The 24,093-nt window shown below is 50.7% G+C and overlaps 1 long non-coding RNA gene across 1 annotated transcript in view; it reads left to right on the top strand.

The window, feature by feature from the left end:
* Positions 1-23,098, top strand: part of LOC144771515 (uncharacterized) — a 39,515-nt gene extending 16,417 nt beyond the window's left edge. Inside the window, exon 4 of the long non-coding RNA XR_013599318.1 lies at positions 23,001-23,098. This is a non-coding gene — a long non-coding RNA (uncharacterized LOC144771515). The remainder of the gene's footprint in view (positions 1-23,000) is intronic.
* The last annotated feature ends 995 nt before the right edge of the window (positions 23,099-24,093 follow it).

Genomic DNA, 24,093 nt, shown 5'->3' with positions numbered 1-24,093 from the left:
AAATGGAAAATTGTAGTAGTCTACATTGATCTGTACCTCTCTGCCTCAAAACAAATGGTAGCAGCCTTGATTAACACCTACTTTCAAATCATGTTGCCAAGAATAGTGCTCTCAAGACTGCAATAAACAAAAATGTGGACTTTTATAAGACTCTGGTATACCCCAGACATGAATGCGGCAACAAAAGCTACAGAGGGGAATGAACAAATTAAATACAGGCCTAAATGTTTAGAGGGGTTTTAGAGGAAAGGTGACTTGGTCTGACTTTAGGTTTAAACTGAGTCCAGGCACTTATTTCTGGAATATCTGGAATTTAGTTTTTTTTTGTTGGACCCGGCCTCATGGCGTGGTCCTACCCCTCCCGCATGGCGGGCCCAGGACGACATCAGCCCTCCTCCGGACCTCGGGTGGCCCCTTCTGCCCGACCCTGCACGCCCCAACACCACAGATCCGGCTACCATCCCGGATCCCCATCATCGGCCTGGCCCCAGCGTAGGCCCCTCACGACCTAAGCACGAGGACGTGCCCGACTCCATCTTGGACCCACCACGTCACGACCACGTGGCCTCGGCCCCAGCCTCGGCCCCAGCGAAGCCCAGACATCGAGGCACCAAGATCCACCCAGGTGGTCGAGTGGCCACTCGACAGATCCCGGAGGGAGAGGAGTTTCGATGGCCCTCCAGCCGTCCCCGGACGCCTGGTATCGATCGCCCTCCGGCCTCCCTGGGCGCTGGCTCCACCCCCCTGCTGGGTGTCTGGACACCATCATCCCGGCCCCTCTGGCCCCCAGGCGCGAGGGTCCGGACATCAAAGGACCTCCGTCCTATATCTGGGCCCGCCCCGGAGTAGGACGCCAGTTGTATCCTGGACTGGAAGCCCTGCTGACGCTGTCACGGCCGACACCAGACGACTCATCCTTCCTGTAACCGACGTCCATCCGAGAGCCTGCTGGCGCTGCCGCGGCCTACCTTGCTGAACCATCTGAGAGCCTGCTGGCGCTGCCGCGGCCTACCTTGCTGAACCATCCGAGAGCCTGCTGGCGCTGCCGCGGCCTACCTTGCTGAACCATCAGAGAGCCTGCTGGCGCTGCCGCGGCCTACCTTGCTGAACCATCTGAGAGCCTGCTGGCGCTGCCGCGGCCTACCTTGCTGAACCATCTGAGAGCCTGCTGGCGCTGCCGCGGCCTACCTCGCTGAACCACCTTGCAAGCCTGCTGGCGCTGCCACGGCTCGAACCTCTCGGAACCCCCCAGCTCGAGGATTGAGAGCTGTGCGTAGGGTATCCCTTCCTCCGCCCAGAGTAAGACTGTCCCGCTACCTTACCCTCCTTGTCCGAGACTTTACGGATCCCTCGATCCAGCTGTATATACTGCCAAGAACCCGCAACCGTTATTACTTATAAAAGCTTGAGAACTTGACCTCCTGTGTGGTGTCCGTTTGTAGTGTTGTGATTACTCTGCTGTACGATCCTAGGAGAGGGCCCTCATTCAGGAGGCCTCTCGGTAATGCTCGGCTACTTCTCGACGGAGGGGCGGACCTAGGGGTGGTCAGTCAGACATCTTCTGCCTCCCCCGGGTCGCCTTCCTAACATTGGTGGCAAGCGCTGGGATCCGAGCCCACGCAGATCGTACAGAGAGTGATTCACTCGCTACCCAGAAAAACCCACTGCGACCATGAGCACAGAATTCCAGAAGGAGAAAATGGAAGACTACAGTCACAAGGAGCTGAAGCAATTCTGCAAAGATCTAGGCATCGCTACCACAGGCTTAAGCACCAAAGAAGATTTCAAATCGGCCTTGCAGGCCTGGGTGGACGCCGGGGAGGCGCCACCCCCGAGTGAAGATAAACCGGGCCCGAACGGAGGCCCGGAGGCTCAGCTGAACCCAGCGGGAGAGAGACCCGCAAACCCAAACACGGGCCTCTCCCACGAAGACGCCCGAGAACGAGAGAGGAACCGGCTCTACGAGTTGGAGCTTGCTCGACTCAAACAAGAAGGAGAGATCCAATTGGCAGAAAGGAAGCTAGCCCTCGAGCAGCTACGGCTAGAAGGAGACCTAGAAGAAAAGCGAAGACAAAGAGACCTCGAGGAGAAGAAACTCATGCTCGAGCACGAGCGCGTCCTCAAAGAACTAGAATTTAAAGCCAAGGCAGGCGAGACTACCACCTCCGGGGGTAAGACCTCACCTCCCCCGGTGGACACGAAGGTGCACATACCCAAGGATGTCGTCAAAGAGTACTATAAGAATGACGATATCCAGCAGTGGTTCAAAGCTTACGAGGTCGCCATGGCTGCCCATCGAGTACCCCTCAGGGACTGGGGTGCCGGCCTGTGGGGGAAGTTTATCAACGAAGGGAGAGACGCCCTGCTGGAGCTCCCTGATACCGAGAGGACCTCGTACGAGCACATGAAGACCGCCCTCCTCACTCGCTACGGACTCACCCCCGAGATGTACCGGCAGCGATTCCGAGACTGCAAAAAAATCCCCGGTACCACGTGGGTAGAATACGTGAACTATTACAGTAGAGCCTTCGAGGGGTGGACTCGGGGCTGCCAGGTCACCACCTACCAGCAGTTGGTCGACCTCATTCTATGGGAACACCTGTCCAATAACTGTTTCGTCGAACTCCGGCAGCACCTCCTCGACAGCAAATTGACTGAGCCACGAAAACTCGCTGTCGAGGCAGACCGATGGGCCAGCACCCGAGTTCCCCGGAACACCATGGGAGATTACGGCCGGGGGTCCCCGGGGAACTACCGACCACGAGGTGGCGGAGTAGGCCAGAGCCGGGGTCGAGACGCCCCCCAGGGGTCATCCTCTACCTCCACCTCGCCATCCCTGGGCCGGAGAGGGGGCCCCCCAGCCAGGCCGGGGCCCCGCCCGAACATTACGTGCCACAGATGCCAGCGACAGGGTCATTATGCGAATGACCCCCTCTGCCCGATGAACCAGCGACCCGGCACCACCGGGCCCCCAGCCCGCCAGATCGCGGCAGCTGCCCTAGGTGAAGAAAGAAGTGAGGAAGAGGACGACGACCACGAGCAGGCCGAGTGGGAGCCCGCTGCCATGACCTTAGCCTGCCTGGGTACTCACGACATGATCCCCCGAGGGCCGATCCCCGGCAACACTCAGAAGTACCGCCAGTGGGTCACCATCAATGGTCGCCGGACCGAAGCCCTCCGTGACACTGGGGCCAGCGTGACCGGTCCGCTGCCATCTGGTGACCCCGGAACAGATCCTTCCTAACGTCCTGTGCCCAGTCCGATCCGCAGATAACTCCGAAACTATGTGTCAGATGGCCCGCATCCCCTTCGAGTGGGGGGGAGTGTCGGGCGTGCTGAAAGTGACTGTCCGCGATGATGCCCCCGTGGACTGCCTCCTTGGGAACGACCTGGAAAGTTCCCCATGGGCTGGCGTCGAACGAAGAGAGCACCTGGGGATGCTAGGCCTTCCCGAGTGGGTCTGTGCGACCACCCGCTCCATGTCCGCCCGAGCCTCCGCCCCAGCGGGGGAAGCTCCAACAGAGGAGCTAGAATGGCCCGCACCTCCGCCACCCGTCGTCCCCGAGGACGCCGACACCGAGCCCGGCCCCCAAGGGCCCGACCAAGAAGATCTCACCGAGCTCAACCACCTCCCAGAACTCGCTCAATGGCGCCAAGAAGGTGGCCCCACCCGCGAACAGTTCCGGCAGGAACAGAAAACCTGCCCCTCCCTCGAGGGGATGCGACAGCAAGCCGCTACGCAAGCCACTGGAGACCCCGCGGGGTCCCACTGGGTCTACTGGGACAACGACCTCCTTTACAGTGAGCAGAAGATTGCCGAGCTAGGGGCCGGCCGGGTGCTGGTTGTACCCCTCCGGTTCAGAGACTTCCTCCTGAACTTAGCACATGATGTGCCCCTCGCCGGGCACCTGGGGCAGGACAAAACTTACAGCCGCCTGGTGACCCATTTCTACTGGCCAAAAATGCGCACTGATGTACAGAACCACTGCAGGACCTGCCCGACCTGTCAAGCCAGCGGGAAGAGCGGGGGGAAAGTCAAAGCCCCGCTCCAGCCGTTCCCTGTGGTAACCACCCCCTTCGAGCGAGTGGGAATAGACATCGTAGGGCCCCTGGACCCTCGCACCTCGCAGGGGCACCGTTTCATCCTTGTCCTGGTGGACCATGCCACCCGCTATCCTGAGGCCATCCCTCTCCGAACCATCACGGCCCCCGTGGTGGGCCGAGCCCTCATGAGCATCTTCTCCCGAGTCGGCTTCCCCCGAGAAGTCGTGAGTGATCGGGGGTCCAACTTCATCTCGAAGCATATGCGGTCCCTATGGCAACAGTGCGGGGTCGCATATAAGTTCACCACCCCGTATCATCCCCAGGGAAATGGACTAGTGGAACGCTTTAACAGGACACTGAAGGGAATGATCAAGGGCCTAGAAGAGCCCCTCCGGCGCAAATGGGATGTCCTGCTGCCCTGCCTCCTGTTCGCCTACCGAGAGGTACCCCAGAAATCCCTGGGGTTCAGCCCGTTCGAACTCTTGTACGGACACCCGGTTCGAGGCCCCCTTAGCCTGGTCAAGGAAGGCTGGGAGACAGCAGTTCGAGATGCCCCACCGGATGTCTACCGGTACCTCCTGACACTCCGCAATCAGACTCGGAAGTTCAGGGAACTTGCCGAGGCCAACCTGGAGGCCAGTCAGGAGGAGATGAAACGCTGGTATGACCAGAACGCCTCGTCCATCGAGTTTGAGCCGGGCCAGCAAGTCTGGGTCATGTCCCCGGTTGAACCGTGTGCCCTCCAGGACAAATGGACGGGGCCCTTCAAGGTGGTGGAGCGCAAGAGCCCCGTCACCTACCTGGTAGACATGGAGTCCCCCAGGAACCCCCTCCGGGTTCTACACGCTAACCGGCTCAAGCCGCACTTTGCACGCACTGAACTGAGTCTGCTGCTGGCGACCGATGACGGAGCTGAAGACGACTCCGAGCCACTACCAGATCTCCTCAGCACCACCGAGGAAGACGGCTCCTTCGAAGGGGTCCGGCTCTCCTCTACCCTGACCCCAGAGCAGCAACAAGACTGTCGGAAGCTGCTGGGGCAGTTTGCGGATCTGTTTTCCCTCACGCCGGGGGTCACCCGGTGGTATGTCCACGATGTGGACACCGGAGACAGCCCCCCTGTAAAACAACGAGCTTTTCGAGTGCCCGACCGGGTTCGGGCCTGCATCCAATCCGAGGTGGCCAAGATGTTGGCCCTGGGGGTAGTCGAACCCTCCAACAGTCCCTGGGGCAGTCCCGTTGTCCTGGTCCCGAAAGCCGCTTCCCCCGGAACAGCGCCCGAGCTCCGGTTCTGTGTTGACTACAGGGGGCTGAATGCAGTCACCAGGACAGACGCACATCCCATCCCCAGGGCGGATGAACTGATCGATCGCCTAGGGGCCGCCAGGTACCTCAGCACCTTCGATCTCACGACGGGGTATTGGCAGATCGGCCTTACTCCTGGCGCACAAGAGCGATCGGCCTTCTCGACGCCAGATGGCCACTATCACTTCAAAGTGATGCCCTTCGGCATGAAAAATGCGCCGGCCACCTTCCAGCGGCTAGTGAATCAGGTGCTGGCCGGACTAGAAGAATATAGCGCCGCCTATCTAGATGACATTGCGGTGTACAGCCTTCACTGGGATGAGCACCTGTCCCACCTCTGGGAAGTCCTGACGGCCCTCCGGCGGGCCGGACTAACCATCAAAGCCAGCAAATGCCAGATAGGCCAAGGGTCCGTGACCTATCTAGGACACCAAGTAGTGAGCGGTCAAGTAGCTCCCCTCCAACCAAAGGTAGACGCCATCCGGGCCTGGGAGCCCCCGGTCACCCAGACCGCCGTCCGAGCCTTCCTGGGGCTCACCGGATACTATCGGCGATTTATAAAAGACTACGGGAGCATTGTGGGGCCCCTCACCGAACTGACCTCAAAGAAATTACCCCAGAAGGTGCACTGGACCCCCGCGTGCCAGACAGCCTTTGAGACTTTAAAGACTGGCATGTGCACCGCCCCTGTGCTCCAGGCCCCCGACTACAGCAGAGAGTTTGTAGTCCAAACCGACGCCTCGGAGCACGGAATCGGGGCGGTCCTGTCCCAAGTTAACCCCGAAGGAATCGACCGGCCTGTGGCCTTCATCAGCCGACGCCTCCTGGCAAGAGAACAGCGGTGGAGCACCATCGAGAGGGAAGCCTTTGCCGTGGTGTGGGCACTCAAGAAGCTCCGGCCCTACCTCTTCGGCACCCACTTCCGAGTCCAGACCGACCACCAGCCCCTGCGTTGGTTGATGCAGATGCGGGGAGAAAACCCGAAACTGCTGCGCTGGTCCATTTCTCTGCAGGGGATGGATTTCACTGTGGAGCATCGCCCCGGCAACGACCACGCCAATGCCGACGGCCTGTCCAGATTCTTCCGCCTCGGCGAGGAGAATCCCCAAGAAAATGGGTGACTCTCCCCTGCCTTCAGCTGGGGGGGACGCGTGTTGGACCCGGCCTCATGGCGTGGTCCTACCCCTCCCGCATGGCGGGCCCAGGACGACATCAGCCCTCCTCCGGACCTCGGGCGGCCCCTTCTGCCCGACCCTGCACACCCCAACACCACAGATCCGGCTACCATCCCGGATCCCCATCATCGGCCTGGCCCCAGCGTAGGCCCCTCACGACCTAAGCACGAGGCCGTGCCCGACTCCATCTTGGACCCACCACGTCACGACCACGTGGCCTCGGCCCCAGCCTCGGCCCCAGCGAAGCCCAGACATCGAGGCACCAAGATCCACCCAGGTGGTCGAGTGGCCACTCGACAGATCCCGGAGGGAGAGGAGTTTCGATGGCCCTCCAGCCGTCCCCGGACGCATGGTATCGATCGCCCTCCGGCCTCCCTGGGCGCTGGCTCCACCCCCCTGCTGGGTGTCTGGACACCATCATCCTGGCCCCTCTGGCCGCCAGGCGCGAGGGTCCGGACATCAAAGGACCTCCGTCCTATATCTGGGCCCGCCCCGGAGTAGGACGCCAGTTGTATCCTGGACTGGAAGCCCTGCTGACGCTGTCACGGCCGACACCAGACGACTCATCCTTCCTGTAACCGACGTCCATCCGAGAGCCTCCTGGCGCTGCTGCGGCCTACCTTGCTGAACCATCTGAGAGCCTGCTGGCGCTGCCGCGGCCTACCTTGCTGAACCATCCGAGAGCCTGCTGGCGCTGCCGCGGCCTACCTTGCTGAACCATCAGAGAGCCTGCTGGCGCTGCCGCGGCCTACCTTGCTGAACCATCTGAGAGCCTGCTGGCGCTGCCGCGGCCTACCTTGCTGAACCATCTGAGAGCCTGCTGGCGCTGCCGCGGCCTACCTCGCTGAACCACCTTGCAAGCCTGCTGGCGCTGCCGCGGCTCGAACCTCTCGGAACCCCCCAGCTCGAGGATTGAGAGCTGTGCGTAGGGTATCCCTTCCTCCGCCCAGAGTAAGACTGTCCCGCTATCTTACCCTCCTTGTCCGAGACTTTACGGATCCCTCGATCCAGCTGTATATACTGCCAAGAACCCGCAACCGTTATTACTTATAAAAGCTTGAGAACTTGACCTCCTGTGTGGTGTCCGTTTGTAGTGTTGTGATTACTCTGCTGTACGATCCTAGGAGAGGGCCCTCATTCAGGAGGCCTCTCGGTAATGCTCGGCTACTTCTCGACGGAGGGGCGGACCTAGGGGTGGTCAGTCAGACATCTTCTGCCTCCCCCGGGTCGCCTTCCTAACATTTTTAGTGCCCTGTAAAGACAATGATGAAATATTCCAACCCAGGTAAAAAGCCTTCTTACATGGCAGGACTTTCTTCAAAGATGTTAGGCTGTGCAATCTTCTCATGAAAGTGTACTTGCTTCCCACTGCATTTGTTGCTATAGTCATGGTTTGCAGATTCCTAGTTAGTTACTCAATTCAGGTTTAAGTAAAAGAAATATGTAGGCGACATGCTATGGGGTTATTGGCCACACTTCTTGAATACACAGTGCATTCACCTGAAACCACTACACAGCCTGCACCCCTTGACAATGCCTCTTTCACCTGTACCCTGCCTACCTCCCTGCCAACTTCCCCATTCCACTTGCCAAACACATTTTGCCTACCTCCTGCCACATATTTCCATACCTCTTTTCAATCAATCCAACCCTCCCTTGATATACTGCTCCATTTTCTTCACAAACCTCTCGGTCTCCATTGGTTTGTTCTTAGCTTTGCGCCGTTGTCATTCCACTTACATATGTGCCTTCATACATTCAACAGTCCTCAGTAAACTGCCACTCACACTGAACATGTGGACACTGTTAGAATTCACCAGCCTAGCCTCTCCCCCACCGAGCCTGAGGCCTATTAATGGCACAATGCGTGCCCCATGCAGGGGTGATTGGGAGGGGCAAAATGGCTGGCTGAAGGATGTGTAAGACGGCAGCCTCCAGGGCAGTACGTCATCGCTGGGAATGTGCACTTTTAAGGAATATTATCAATCCCTTCACATTGGTGCAGTGAGCGGACCATCACCCACCATGGTATGGGAAGGAATGTAAATGTCAAATGTCATGGTACTTATAGAGCGCACTGTCACCAGACGGTCACCTTGCGGTGTCACCTATGCGGCTTCCTGGCGCTGATACTCATACCGCTGTGGAACCCTCCTGGCTTTCCCTGTGAAGTGGGTGAAGCCAGGCATCCTTAGCGCTGTTGGGGCCGGTGTGGAGGCTAAGCAAGCTATTGCCCAGAGTTGCAGCGTGAGGCCAGTGATTAGAATAGGCACCGAGGCAAGAATTAACAGGTCTGCGGAAATTGAGCCTGAAAGGGCGAGATTTTGATCGATACCTTATATCTATTGATCCAAACCTCGATCTGGTCGACTGAACCTTTGTTGCCTGTCTAGGAGGAAAACAGTACACCCATCTGCAAGTTAGTTCACCCAATAAAGGACTCTACTCCCAAAGACCACAGACAACTTCTAACTTTCAAAAGTTTATTGTAAAGAAATAATGAGCTGCAAATACAGGCATCTCAGAATGAGATTCACGAGATACACAGGTCCAATTACATACATGTGCTCTCGAAAAGCCCTCAAACGAGCAACAGAAATCACTAACACAAGTTCTAAGAATAACAAAGCTATCAGCATAGACGCATATCTCTCCTTCATTTAGGTTGGAGGAAAACAAACACAGGTTAGGCGTCCCTACCCTGTTCTAGATGGTATCCCTACTTAACCAAATCCCAACCTAATAAAGGTGTCAGCAGTGAATGACCCCCAAGGGAAGTCACTCACTCTAAGTCTCTTGGTGAAAACCTAAAGTTCTCCAGTCATGACCCCTCACTGCCTACCCATCCGCTCTCTAAAGGGTCCTCAGGTCTCTGCTCTAACTCCACCCAGGGGTGCTGTCCCTAATACAAAACAGTCAACAACATTTGAGACGCCCCTTGCGAAACGCCTCTCACGTGGTGCAACTTCAGGCTTTTTCCATGATGCTTTGTATTGGGCCTCAGACGTTAGAGTTGACCTTGCTTCTCAGTCTCTTCTCCGGCCCGCTGATACCCCTTAAACATTCCAGAACCCTCCTCCATGTCTGGGCCGTCCACTGAACAGACCTCTATTCATTCATTTATAATTGGATCCCCCCTTTCCTGTTGCAGACAGATATCTGTAGCCAAGAACCCAACTCTCATAGACTTCTAAAAGAAAAAGGCTTGCAACATTTCTCAGCCCAGACATGTACGTGTAAATAAATGCTAAAACATTTCAGGCCTACAATATTTCTCATTATGATTATAGCATTCAACTTCTTCATTTAATTAAAGCATGTTAATACTCTTATTCTATTATTAAGTAAACATTTCTATAAATCATGGCCTATTAAATGCAATGACCAAAAACCTTAATATAATCTGTGTCGTGAAAAGAACCACCTTCCCTTTCCCTCCAGCTCTGGCCCTGAGGCCTACCACGTTCTGCTTTTAACCACATACTATCTTATGTTTTAGCAGCTTCACGACATGGATTCAAAAATAATCACGTCTAATAAAATCATATAATGTCACACATTTCTGTATTAGTTCCACTTCTACTTAAATCTCTATATTAGCTATACATTCAGAATATATTTGCAGATACTATTAGCACTCATGGCATTTCTCTTCATGATTTGTGCTTACTACAGGTAAGTGTGGTGTACTCATACATTTAAATCAGTTTGCGCTCTCTCAGTTCCCCCCTTTGATGACCTCTCGGGGTCATCACTAACATTTAAACTGCAGTTATTGCTGGCATTCTCTGCGCTTCCAGAGCTCTCAGGCTCCTGTACTGATTATCTTGTATGGCAGCCAATCTCTGCAGCTGCTCTCTTTGGGCCCTTTCTGACCTTCTTGCTCTGTACCATTTGAATACCCTCACCAATCCCCACAATATTATCCCACAGATCAATATTATGATGATAGGCTTTAGGATATACCATACAAAGCTTTTGCCTAAGGCGGAAAACCACCCTCCAACTGTACTCATTCCGTGGCCCACCTTTTCCCAGACATTTTCTCTACTCAAGTCTTCGATCTCCTTGTGAATATTAGTTATGTTCTTAATAACTTTCTCAAGGGGCTTCGAATTGTCTGGAATGTAAGTGCAACATTCCTGGACCTTCAAAGCCTTACAGACTCCGCCCTCTTTTGCTAGTAGGACATCTAATGCAAGACGATTTTGAAGAACCATAGCCCTTATCGATTGCATCTCTCCTTCTACCAGCATTAAGGACTGAGCAGTGCTGGCAGACAACCTGTCGACAACTGTTGCCAGTCGTCTAATTTTAACATCATTAAGGATTATTCCCAAAAGAGGGAACATAGCTCCAAAGACATCTCCAACCATTTCGGCATCACCTACATCTCTCCTTCCCCTCGATGATGTCTGACCCTCAATGATCACTAAGTCTTGTGCATGATATATTTTGGGGAAGACAATTGCCAAGTAACATGATCCATACCAGTTGTCAGGTAGTCTCACGTAAGCATTTCTTCCACATACAAAATACACATTTGGAATCACTTGCATTCCCTTCAGGAAATCCTTAGTGTAGTACTCTAAATTAAAAGCATGCTCACAGTCAACTTCACCTACGTATACATTTTCATAATACGTTTTGGCTCGGTGAAGACATAACTTTCCTCTCTTCGCTTTATCTAAAGCTATTGGACCACTACTACCCTTTCTCTTATGTGACTTCTCTTCCTCGGTCCAATCTATTTTCCCTTGTCCTGATTTTTTCAAAATCTTTTGTCTCCTGTAACGATCATCCACCTGCCCTATGAACTTCTTCTCGACTTCTGACACCTTGCATGTCAGGTTATTTCTACGGGCATGTGAAGTATCTAAGGTAATCCAAGGAATGAAGAATTTGGCCAATCTGTCTTCACTCTTCCAGTAATCCCATTTATTCATCTGCTTATAATTCGGGACTTCTGGCAACACTGAATCATAATTAGAGAAATAGTATTCAAAACTATCTCTCTCATAAAATATACTAAGCAATAAGCTACATGTAATGCCATATGTCAGAGGGAGGTGATGATAGCGAATTCCTTCATCTACAGACGCAGGCAACTGCATGCAGACGTAGCAATCCTTAACCTCCATGGCATCCACGTATTCATATAAAAGTTTAGCATAAGCATTTGACCTAAAGTCTCCTTGGGACTCGTCTACATGTAACCTGCGGGCTTCTGCAGCCAATAACGCTTTCTCTTGAGTGTTTTCCCTTTTCTCACCAGCAACTGTGGGTGTAAGCGTTTCTGCAGAACTCACATCAGTTACCTTTGCCTCTTCTTCATGTCCCTTTACATAAGAAATTGTTACCACTAAAGCTATTAATATTATCACTCCTACTATTAGTGTACCTATTATACATTTAGCTCTGCGGTTCGGGGTGCCGGCCTCCATTTCGTCAGACAATCTAGCTCTCTCTTTATCTTTGCAAAAAGTTCTTTTCCTCTCGTTCCTTTACAGTCTCTTTTCAATCCTTTTGTCTTTAGAATCCACACAACTGGAGGCTGACAACCTTCTTCGCAAAAGTCCTTTAACAGTTCAAAAAGACAACCCTAGCCCTTCTCCATCAACTCAAGGGAAGTTCCCTAAAATTCTCTGCTTCCTGGGCGCTAGGTAATCTTCTTTTTCTGCTTGCTTTATTTACAAAGTCCTTTAACAGTCTACTATCAGATTTGTGGTTGCAGCTTCAATAGCATAGTTCAGTATTTCCAAACGAAGATTGTGCTCTTCATGTGCTGTTATCGTTGTACCAAAGTCGGGGAATTGCAATTCTGTAAGAAACATGTGTTTTAACTTGCTGAGGCGGGGAGGTCTGGGGAGCACGAATGTTAGTGACCCTTCTTGTTCGACACCGGGTACCAACAGTCGTATTTCCACGGTGATAATGGGCTCAGAACTGGACACCACCACCGCTCGGATCCTCCCTGTCTCCGGTTTCACAGACATTTGTCGCCAGATATGTCCACTCAGGTGTGGAGTATCTTCTGTTAGGCACACGCACTCTTCGTGACCTTCTTCGGTCCGGTGCTTCAGCGCCCTGAGCACCTTCTTCTGGGTCTGAGTCTTCTGATATCGGAGGAAGGGTTAACTCTGGAGTTGACCTCAGGCTAGAGCTCCTTCTTTGCGGCCAATTAGCTTCTCCACGTGCCCTTCTACTCCTTCTCCTTATGGTCTGTTCTCGCTCTCTTTCAGACCTGTCAGGGTCAGACTCGTACTCCCAGCTACTTTCTCCTTCTGTAGCGTCTTCTGTTTCGCTGTTGTACTGACCGTCCTCAGCTTGGTCAGACTCGTTCCCTGCTTCCGCTGGCACCTCTACAGCTTGGCTAGCCCCCTCTATGGCTTCTCGGTCCTCTGCTGGACGTCTATCCGAGAGAGGAGCTGTTTCCAGAGGTGCTGGAACCCTTTTCGTATGTGACGCGTGGATCCAATTGGGCAGGCCTCCCACCTTTACAGCTGTGTTTGTGATCAGGATGACCTGGAAGGGCCCACGCCAACGAATATCCAGACAGCTTCTTCTCACGTGTTTTCTTACCAGGACCCAGTCCCCAGGGTTCAGGTCATGGCACGGGCCCTGGCACGCTGGAACCTCTGCAGCCTGCACCTGAAGGGACACAGAACGCATGGCGTCAGACAGCCCCTTACAATAGTCCAGGATCATATCATCTGTGATATTTAACAGTGCAGTAGCTGGAATAGATGGCAGCCTCATTGCTCTCCCCATTAACACCTCATGTGGTGACAACCCTGTTCTTCTGTCTGGGGTACTACGAAGGCTCATGAGAACTAATGGCAGGGCATCAGGCCAACTCAGGGTCGTTGAGGAGCACACTTTCGCTATTCTGGCCTTGATTGTGCCATTGATTTGTTCCACAATTCCTGAGGCTTCTGGTCGGTAACTGCAATGCAGCTTTTGGTCAATATTTAGTGCTACACAGATCATCTTCACAAGCTCGCTGTTAAAATGTGTTCCCCTATCTGATTCCAAAAAGGCCGGCACCCCGAAGCGAGGGATGAGTTCTCTAAGCAGTAACTTGGCCACTGTGAGGGTGTCGCACCTACGTGTAGGGTATGCCTCAACCCATCTGGAGAACACACAAACAACCACCAGGACATAGCGGAGGCGGTTGCACCTTGGCATTTCAATGAAATCTATCTGCATTCGATTGAATGGACCTCCAGACCTCCCTATGTGACTTAGTGCAACTGGTGTTCTTTTCCCTACGTTCAGCTGCTGGCAGGTCACACAACGCTGGCACACTGCTTCTGCTGCTATTCTAAACTTAGGATTGTACCAAGTCTGTCTAAACACTCTCAGCATAGCATCTCTCCCTAAGTGTACGGGACCATGTATGAGCCTAGCCATTGGACTCACCATCTCATTGGGCAACACTGCTCTGCCGTCTGCTGAGACCCAAAAATGGGTCTCACCCATTACACATCCTGCCTTTTCCCATGTTTCTTTTTCAGAATCAGGAGCATTTTCTTGCATGGTTGACAGTTCATCCCAAGTATCAACAGTTTCCAGTATCATGGCTAATTCAGTTCTTACATTTATTCCACCCACATCCACCTCTGTGAAAGAGTAACCTTGTTCCGCGCAATACCGCGCAACTTCATCAGCATATCTATTGCCTTTCGAAACAAAGTCCTCATTTCTGGTATGTGCGATGCACTTTACAACTGCGATACTTGCTGGGCATTGCAATGCTTCTAACAACAGGCGCACAAACTCTCCATTGCGAATGGGAGAGCCTGAAGAGGTCATGAACCCTCTTTGAGACCATAACTGCCCGTAATCATGAACTACCCCATACCCATACTGGCTGTCGGTGTATATGGTAACTCGAATTTGATTGCCTGCTAAGCAAGCACGTGTCAGGGCAATAATCTCGGCTACCTGAGCGGAGTGTACTCCTTCCAGGCACCCTGCTTCCACAACTCCTTCAATTGTGCAAACAGCATAAGCTGCTCTCAACTGCCCAACTTCGTCTCTTACACATGAGCCATCGACAAAGAAAACTTCGTCTGGGTCGGTCAGTGGCTCATCTACGATGTCGGGTCTAGGTTTGGTGCATAGTTCAGTCACATCGAGACAGTCATGGTCTGTACATTCATCATCATCCTCAATATCATTTGGAAGTGGCATCAATGTAGCAGGGTTCAAAACAGAGCATCTCTTGAGGGTCACGTTCTCTGCAGCAAGAATAACTTGCTCATAGCGCGTGAGCCTACTGTTGGTCAGATGCTGTGTTTTGGTCCTGGTCATCAACAGTTCAACAGAATGTGGCACGCACACCTCTAACGGGTGCCCCATAACGATATTTTCACATCTTTCAATGCTGACACCCGTTGCAGCAACGGACTTGAGACATCCGGGCAACGCTGCGGCCACTGGGTCTAAAGTAGCCGAGAAATAAGCAACTGGTCTACGGGCATTCCCATGGATTTGGACCAACACAGACAACGCACAACCTTCTCTCTCACAACAGTAAAGAAAAAATTGTTTATTGTAATCAGGCATTCCCAATGCCGGAGCACGACACAGGTCCTCTCGCAGCTGTAAGAATGCCATCAAACAGTCTTTGTCCCATGGTACCGGATCACTCACCTCCTTGTGCGTCAGTTTTTGCAAGGGCTTTGCTTTCAGTGAAAAGTTCACGATCCACTGTCGGCAATAACCCACCATCCCTAGAAACATCCTGACCTCTCTCTGTGTCTTAGGCGCATTCATTTTCATGATCGCCTCTATCCTGTCTGGTGACACTTTTCGTTTGCCTTTCTCAATTCTGTGTCCTAAGTACTGCACTTCTGTCAGGCAGTACTGCAATTTTCCCGGGGACACCTTATGCCCATTGGCAGCTAGGTGATTTAACAAAGCAATGGAGTCTTCTCTGCAAGCTTCTTCTGTTTCTGACGCCACAAGGAGGTCGTCTATGTACTGGACCAGAACTGACTTCTGGGGCAGCACTAGACTTTCAAGATTTTTCTTCAAAAGCTGGTTAAAGATCGATGGACTCTCTGTATACCCCTGAGGGATACGACACCATGTTAGGACGCGATTTTCCAGCTTAAATGCGAAAAGAAAATGGCTATCTTCGTCCAAAGGGATCGAAAAGAAAGCCTGACAAAGATCGATCACTGTGAACCACTCAGCTTGGAATGGAATCTGAAACAGTATCACTGATGGATTTGGTACCACTGGACAACACGAAACGACTATGTTATTAATCTTTCGAAGGTCCTGTACTATCCGAAATTTCCCATTTGGTTTCTGCAGACCCATAATCGGGGAGTTGCATGGACTACCCACGATTTCTTTCAGTATTCCCTGTTTAATCATGGACTCGATCACGGGCTTTATGCCTGCAATCGTTTCTGGAGTCAATTTGTATTGGGGTGTTCTTGGGAACTCAGCATGCGGTTTCACTACAATTTTCACGGGGTCCACCCCTTTGACCAATCCAATCTCTTCTCCAGTGAAATCCCATACCTCTGGTGCCACTGTCTCTCTCAAGTCCCAGGGAAGCTCGTCTACTGTCAAAGTAGGGTACAGCTCCACGCATATTCTGGAGTTTGCAACTTTGAAATCTGCATCATCATCATTAGTCAATACCTCCACTCCCTGAGGTGTACAGTATATAGTACAATTTAATTTACACAACAGGTCTCTTCCTAGCAGACACACAGGACTTGAATCGCAAACCACAAACTGGTGCTCATCACTGTACTTCCCTATTTTCACCTGCACCGGTTCTGTCAATTGGCTGGTAATTCTCCTGTTTGCGACCCCTACCACCTGTATAGTCTCTCCAGACATGGGCAGGTCTGGAACTGCAGCTGATCTGATCGTGGATCTAGTGGCTCCTGTGTCCACCAGAAATGTCGTAGGGCACCCTGCTACTTCTGCTTCCACATAGGGTCCCCTCTGATCTACCTCTAAGGCTGCCCCAAGGGTGCAGTCTTCTCTTTCCACTCTCTGTCCGGTTAATGGGTCCACATAATAGCACTCTTCCCCTTCCACAAACAGGGGCATTTGTCTATAGGTCTTACCCATACTCCCTACTCGAGGAGGTTGCGGGAACTGGGCTCGGGGAGGAGCCCCCCCTTTGAGCACCTTTCCTTGGTATGGCGTTACCCCTCTTGTAGGCGCGCTCTGAACCTCTTCCTCCTCTATCTCTTGTTCTCCTATCTCTACATTGTAGGGGCACTCGCGTTTCCAATGCCCCAGCTCGTTACACTGGTGGCACCTAGTCGTTTTCTTCAAGGTAGCTATGTCTATTCTGGGTCTAAAGGTGGAACTCTCCTCATTACCCTTGTTCTGACTGTACTGCTTCTTTCCTCCTGTACCTGTTCCTTGCTGCTGTTGCTGCGGTCCCCCTTTCCCTGCTGCCTGCATCTGTACCACCATCAACTTTTCTTTTAGTTTCTTAGCCTTGGAATCTATCTCATCACAGCAGTACCTGGCATATCTCAGTATTTCATCTAGGGGTTTAGTTTGCCAACAAATCGAGTGTTGCTGAATCATTAAACTAATATCCGGTCTCAGTCCCAGAACGAACTTGGATACGAATTGTCCTATGTCTTTTGGGTCCATTACATCCAAGCCGCTATACTGTTTAAACGCCTTCAGCAATCTCTCGTAATATTCGTGGACTGTCTCTTTGGGTTCCTGTCTCGTTCGGTCTATTCTGACCCAATCTATGTCTTGCATTGGCACCTTTTCTTTCAGCCAAGTCATCACTCTCTCGAATTTTGCCATCACAATCTCGGACGGCCCATTAGTCTTGGCATCTCTCTCTGGCTCCGTTGTGGGCCACTCAGCGCTAACCTTACATGCTGTCCACAGATCTCCAGGTACTACAATGTCAAACAACGTGTTCAGATCTATCCAAAGGACCTTAGAGATTTTTACAAACCTCTCGACTTGCTTGTACCACTCCACAGGGTTCTCTCGTAATTTGGGGAAAGAGGTGGTAAAAGCAGCTAAATCTCCCCTACTCCAAGGGACATGTACATAGTTCCCATTTGCAACTTCCCGCAAAGGGTAAGCTTCTATTCCCTGCTGTCCTGGTGTCATACCAATCATGCTTCTCCTGCCGGTCCCTTTCTTGGACCACCTCTCTTCCCACTTATCTAGTGCCCTCCATGTCCTTATTCCAGTAATCAGTTCCCTTATGTGTGTTTTCAGCCCAATCGTTCTCCTCTCATCTAGGTCTCGATCTGAGTAATGTAGCCTGTGGTTACCCTGTAATGCTTTGGTTCTTGACAAGTCCACCATATATTTGCCTGCTAGTTCGACTAACTTCTCATGGACTGCTCTCGCCTTTCGAGTGATGTCCTTTGCCATATACAGTATTTCATCCTGTTCATACATTTCCATTCTTTCTAAAGGCAGGGTACCATCTACCATGTCATCCAGATCTGACCTTAAGCTGGAGACATCAAGTCTCTTGGCTTTTATCTCAGCTCGCAATATGTCTTTCGAAGGGGGCTCGCTGGTCTCCCTACCATCCCAACTTCGAGCTCTGCGTTTGGGCTCAGGAGAGTTAATGGGTGGCCTCCCTTGCTCCCATCTCTCCAGGTCCCATGCTCGGCCATCCGATCTTGGAAGGTGATGGAACACGGGCCTGTTACCCCTATTCTGGCTTTGCCCATTCTCTTCTTCTTCTCTCCTCTCACTGCACACCTCTCTGTTATTTTCTCTCTGGTCGCTACACTCCCTTTGCCTCGTATCGCTCAGTATCCGATACGATCCTTCCTGGTTCCCCATATTCCCTGGGCTGCGCTCATTTCTGTCATCACAGGGACTATGGTGCGTCCTCTCACAACTCCCATTCAGTTCTCTGGTGCCAGGTACACAGTGTGGACACTTAAAGCTGTTTCTGTACTCTTGTGCTCTCCTCTCTTCTTCACTGAGTATTGGGCGCGCCACCCCTCCACTCCCGGGGCCCCCGTTTTCCAGGTCTGTTCTACCTCCACTCCGGGCCCAATGGGTGACTCCCCTACTCCCTCTACAGTCCCACTCCGGGCTACTCTCCCCAGCCCCGCAGTGAGTCCGTGCTCTGCTGTCCTGACTTTCTCTTTCAGCTTCCGCAGCATTGATGCACTTTTGAGCCTTCACTGCCTCATCCCACTGCTTCATGTACTCATTTAGCTCTTGAAAGGATTTTCGTCCCGATCCCCTCAGATCCATTGGCCATCTAGGGCCCCCAGGATCTCCTCCTGGGTCCCCTGCTGTGTGCATCGGGGTGCTCCACTCTCTGGGTATCGGCATCTGACTCGGGGAATTAGTGGTATCGTTCCTCCTTGCCTCCTCTGCTCTTTCTCTGTCTTTCCGTTTCCGTTCTTCCCCTTTTGCTCTCTCTTGATCATATATCGATATTATAGGACCTATGGTAACAGGTACCTGTAGTGCATCTGGTAATGGGTAGGATGTGGCGCTTTCCGTTTCCGGCGCTCTTTGTACCACAAACCTACCGACTACCTGTTGCACCTGACTAGGCTGGAACAACTCTTTCTTTGGCTCAGGATCCCACTCTGAACTGGGAAGCGGTCTATGCTCTCCTGCATTGCCCCCCTTTGCTCCTTCAGTATTCTCGACCTCTCCCCCTGCTCTATTATACGGGGGTGGCCTGTCTGTCAGTAATCTGTTTATCAGGCTGTCCTCTGTTTCGCTCTCATCATCTTCTTCCAGGGGACTTTTATTTACTGGCGCCTCTAACACTGGGTACAGTTTATTTATTTCCAAATTATGCACTCTCCATCTTTTAGCATCCGCATCCCACCTGGCATCCTGCACTGCCCTTACCGAGCGTTTCACCCTTTCTTGTCGTCTGTTCATATTCTTTTCATGCGCTGCCCTAATCCATGCTTCAAGAGCTTCAAACTGGGTTGGTCTAGGCAAGGGTCTCTTTGAGGTCATGACTGATTTCAATCGATGTAACACCTCTAATCTGAACGTCCCGTACTTCGGGAACGTCAGTTCCTCATTTCCTTCAGTAATCTTACTCCACTCTGATATCCAAAGGATCGTATGCAACCCAACATTTACTGCCATATAACGAGCTGGCGTACCCTCCGGCGGGGCTTCTTCCCCTTCATACGATCCCCGCTTCTCTTTTTTAAACAGCGCTTTCAACCATTTAAAACACTTCATAATTATGCGCACAAAATCCAGCCTCGCTACTCTGTTTACTTCCTGATGACAATCCACCAATCCTGTCGCGGCTTTGCTAGCTTGGCCTATCACAGCGCGGTCTTTCTCCTGTCGGCCAATCACGTCGCGACCCTGTCTGACGTGTTCGCTAGCTGGCCTATCACAGCGCGGTCTTTCTCCGGTCAGCCAATCACTGCGCGACACCACCTGACGTCTCTTTTCTCCGCTTCGCAGCAGCACCCCTCCTTTCTCAACTCGTCTCCCGGTTATGCATGCGTCCCATTCATACACCGAAAAATGACTACTTCCGACCAAGCGGTCACTTCTCTCGACTGTACGTCCACAGTCTATCTGTAATTGTCAACACAACTGACGAGATGTCTATCGTCTCTCTGATAGGTTGCTTACACACACAGTAACTTCCGACCAGCGTCCGTTACTCACGCACTCACTCTTACGTTCCCCCTATCTCGGTCTCTCGGGTGATCAATGGTACCTCATGACCCCCTTCACACTAGTTGACAATTACTCTGGGTGTCCGATACACCCGAACCACTTAAGCTCTCCTTGAACTTAAGATTTCCACCGGTTGCGCGCGCTCACAACCTGTTCCACAGTCACTCTACAGACATTCAACTCCGCCAGACATTACAACATAGATACAATACAAAAAACACCGCAATCTAACACGCATAACCCTTTATACTCACTCTCGACCGATACTGCTGCTTTTTCTGTCTCACGTCATCCGGATCTTCATCTGCGGGCTGTTCTTCCGATCATCGATTTCTAGGGGCCTTGGGGTAAGCTAACCTGGCCTAGGTCACCGTCCTCAAGAAGGCAACCATCCTCTATAGCTACCAACTGAAAGGGCGAGATTTTGATCGATACCTTATATCTATTGATCCAAACCTCGATCTGGTCGACTGAACCTTTGTTGCCTGTCTAGGAGGAAAACAGTACACCCATCTGCAAGTTAGTTCACCCAATAAAGGACTCTACTCCCAAAGACCACAGACAACTTCTAACTTTCAAAAGTTTATTGTAAAGAAATAATGAGCTGCAAATACAGGCATCTCAGAATGAGATTCACGAGATACACAGGTCCAATTACATACATGTGCTCTCGAAAAGCCCTCAAACGAGCAACAGAAATCACTAACACAAGTTCTAAGAATAACAAAGCTATCAGCATAGACGCATATCTCTCCTTCATTTAGGTTGGAGGAAAACAAACACAGGTTAGGCGTCCCTACCCTGTTCTAGATGGTATCCCTACTTAACCAAATCCCAACCTAATAAAGGTGTCAGCAGTGAATGACCCCCAAGGGAAGTCACTCACTCTAAGTCTCTTGGTGAAAACCTAAAGTTCTCCAGTCATGACCCCTCACTGCCTACCCATCCGCTCTCTAAAGGGTCCTCAGGTCTCTGCTCTAACTCCACCCAGGGGTGCTGTCCCTAATACAAAACAGTCAACAACATTTGAGACGCCCCTTGCGAAACGCCTCTCACGTGGTGCAACTTCAGGCTTTTTCCATGATGCTTTGTATTGGGCCTCAGACGTTAGAGTTGACCTTGCTTCTCAGTCTCTTCTCCGGCCCGCTGATACCCCTTAAACATTCCAGAACCCTCCTCCATGTCTGGGCCGTCCACTGAACAGACCTCTATTCATTCATTTATAATTGGATCCCCCCTTTCCTGTTGCAGACAGATATCTGTAGCCAAGAACCCAACTCTCATAGACTTCTAAAAGAAAAAGGCTTGCAACATTTCTCAGCCCAGACATGTACGTGTAAATAAATGCTAAAACATTTCAGGCCTACAATATTTCTCATTATGATTATAGCATTCAACTTCTTCATTTAATTAAAGCATGTTAATACTCTTATTCTATTATTAAGTAAACATTTCTATAAATCATGGCCTATTAAATGCAATGACCAAAAACCTTAATATAATCTGTGTCGTGAAAAGAACCACCTTCCCTTTCCCTCCAGCTCTGGCCCTGAGGCCTACCACGTTCTGCTTTTAACCACATACTATCTTATGTTTTAGCAGCTTCACGACATGGATTCAAAAATAATCACGTCTAATAAAATCATATAATGTCACACATTTCTGTATTAGTTCCACTTCTACTTAAATCTCTATATTAGCTATACATTCAGAATATATTTGCAGATACTATTAGCACTCATGGCATTTCTCTTCATGATTTGTGCTTACTACAGGTAAGTGTGGTGTACTCATACATTTAAATCAGTTTGCGCTCTCTCAAGCCCGTGAGCCCACCGAGGCAGGAATCGAACCCTGGTCCCTGGCCAGAACTCTGCATCAGGGTGTGCCGCTCTAACCATTGAGCCACACTCCTCCACACCAGAGAGAAGGCTTATTTGAGGTCAAGCAGGGCAAGGTTTGAGCCGTTAACAGATACTGTTTGTGTTATGTCACTGGAGGCAAAGGGAGCTCAGAATAAGGTGGTGGAGAGATTTGAAGGTTAGAGAAAGGGGAGTACAGACAATGATTGAAGATTGTTAAAGTCTGAGCTCATTACACAAAGGAAGCAGGGAAGGTAAAAATCACTAGTAAGCATCTCAATACAGTGCAACCCATGTAGCCACACATTAATGCAATCGACTACTCCAGCGGAGTTTAGTAGAGTTTAACTATAGAATTAGAAACAAGGCAACGCAAATCAACCTGAGCAGAATCATATCAAAGTACAATAAGTCCAAATCTCCTGAAGAGATTTACTCTCTATAATAAAAAGCAAATATCTAACTCTTTGATGATTCAGGGGATCAAAAAAATAAATTGAAGTTAAAATGCATCAATCAATTCTGTTTAACGAACTTGAGCACACTATCTTTCCCTAAACTACCACGATACCGCCACGGAAAGGCATGCGGTCTTCACTCTGAGTGAAGTACAGGTGAGGGGTGCACATGGGAGGTACCTGTGGTACCCCCCTTCATTGTCATTTACAAAGCAGCAGGCACCGCGCGGTGCCTGCCACTTTGTAAATGACAATGTGAAAGTGCATTTTCAGCATTGTGGCGGACGGTGCAGAAAATGCTGAAATGCTGAAAATACAGGATAGCACCCCCGGTACCCCCGCCCTTATGGCGGGCGGTCCCGGTTTACGATGGGATGACGGGCGGGCAAAGTCCTCCCGTCATCCTAATGAGGCCCTAGGTTTTCATGAACAGAAGCACCATTATTGTACTCTTGTTACCAGCTAATTATTTTCCTTTTTTTTTTTCTCCTCAGATTTCCTTGAAGTACAGTGGAATCTAGTCGAGCCTGTTAATGTCTACCAGCTTTTCCTGATATTAGTGGCTGGCTTAATAAATAATATAGGAAATTGAGTTCTAGCCTGAAAGTGTTTTTATTTGCGTTCTTCTTATCCATATGGTTGTAATTTCTAAACCAAGTGTCCAATGTTCCCTGATTACTTAACTTTAACTTCGACTCAGGTCTTTTTGCGTCTCAATTGCTTTCTTTTGTTTTTGGTTGACAACATCACGCAAGCATTTGAATTAAGGTTGATATGCAGTGTACATTAAGCAAGCCATCACATCGACCCATTATCACGTTTCCAAGGACATGGATCGGAATTAATCTTATAGTTGTTGCACAATGATACATCGATTTAGCCAAAAAAAACAGTTGCCTATTATTATCTAAAGGTGTGCACACATTTTCACAGTGGGTTTCGTGTAACACACCAGCTAATGCACTGGCTAAAGCATACAAATATGAAAGTCAAGAAGACCCCCAGCCTTGCTGAACCATCAACTCAGCTTGAGTTTTTTGAGTGCCATATAAGCCACATTCATTACCACTCATGATAATAAGGTGTCTGGAGTAAGTTTCAACATGTTCACATGGACGTCAACTCACCAAAATGTCAGCGGTAGCGGAAATGACATCACATCTTAATGACTTCACCGGAATTGACATCATTTGACTTTTTCCCCTGAATATCCCCAGGAAGCGTTAAACGATGACCTTAAGACATTACAGTGATTGTCCTAGCTAAAGTACCATAGCTGCATGATTACCATAACTCAACACAAAATGTCCATTTTAGAAACCACCTATATTGGGGGTCTACATGACCTTTGAAAGTAGTGGGAAGTATCGCCTTGAATTGTTTATAAGCCAGACCTCTTCTAGAAGGCCTTTGAGGTTCTCCCCCTGAGAAAATTTTAATTTAATGGATAAAATTGTGTATTTAAAAGTACAATTTTCACATAATTGTTCTAAAAAGCCATAGACTTTGAAAGGACACTCTTTCATATCCAAACCCTTACATGGTGTGCCAAGGCAACAACACCTGACCCTAATGAGGGGGAACCCC

Source organism: Lissotriton helveticus, chromosome 8, assembly GCF_964261635.1.
Source record: "Lissotriton helveticus chromosome 8, aLisHel1.1, whole genome shotgun sequence".
In the NCBI taxonomy this organism is placed as follows: Eukaryota; Metazoa; Chordata; class Amphibia; order Caudata; family Salamandridae; genus Lissotriton; species Lissotriton helveticus.
This window is presented reverse-complemented; position numbering and strand designations above follow the sequence as displayed.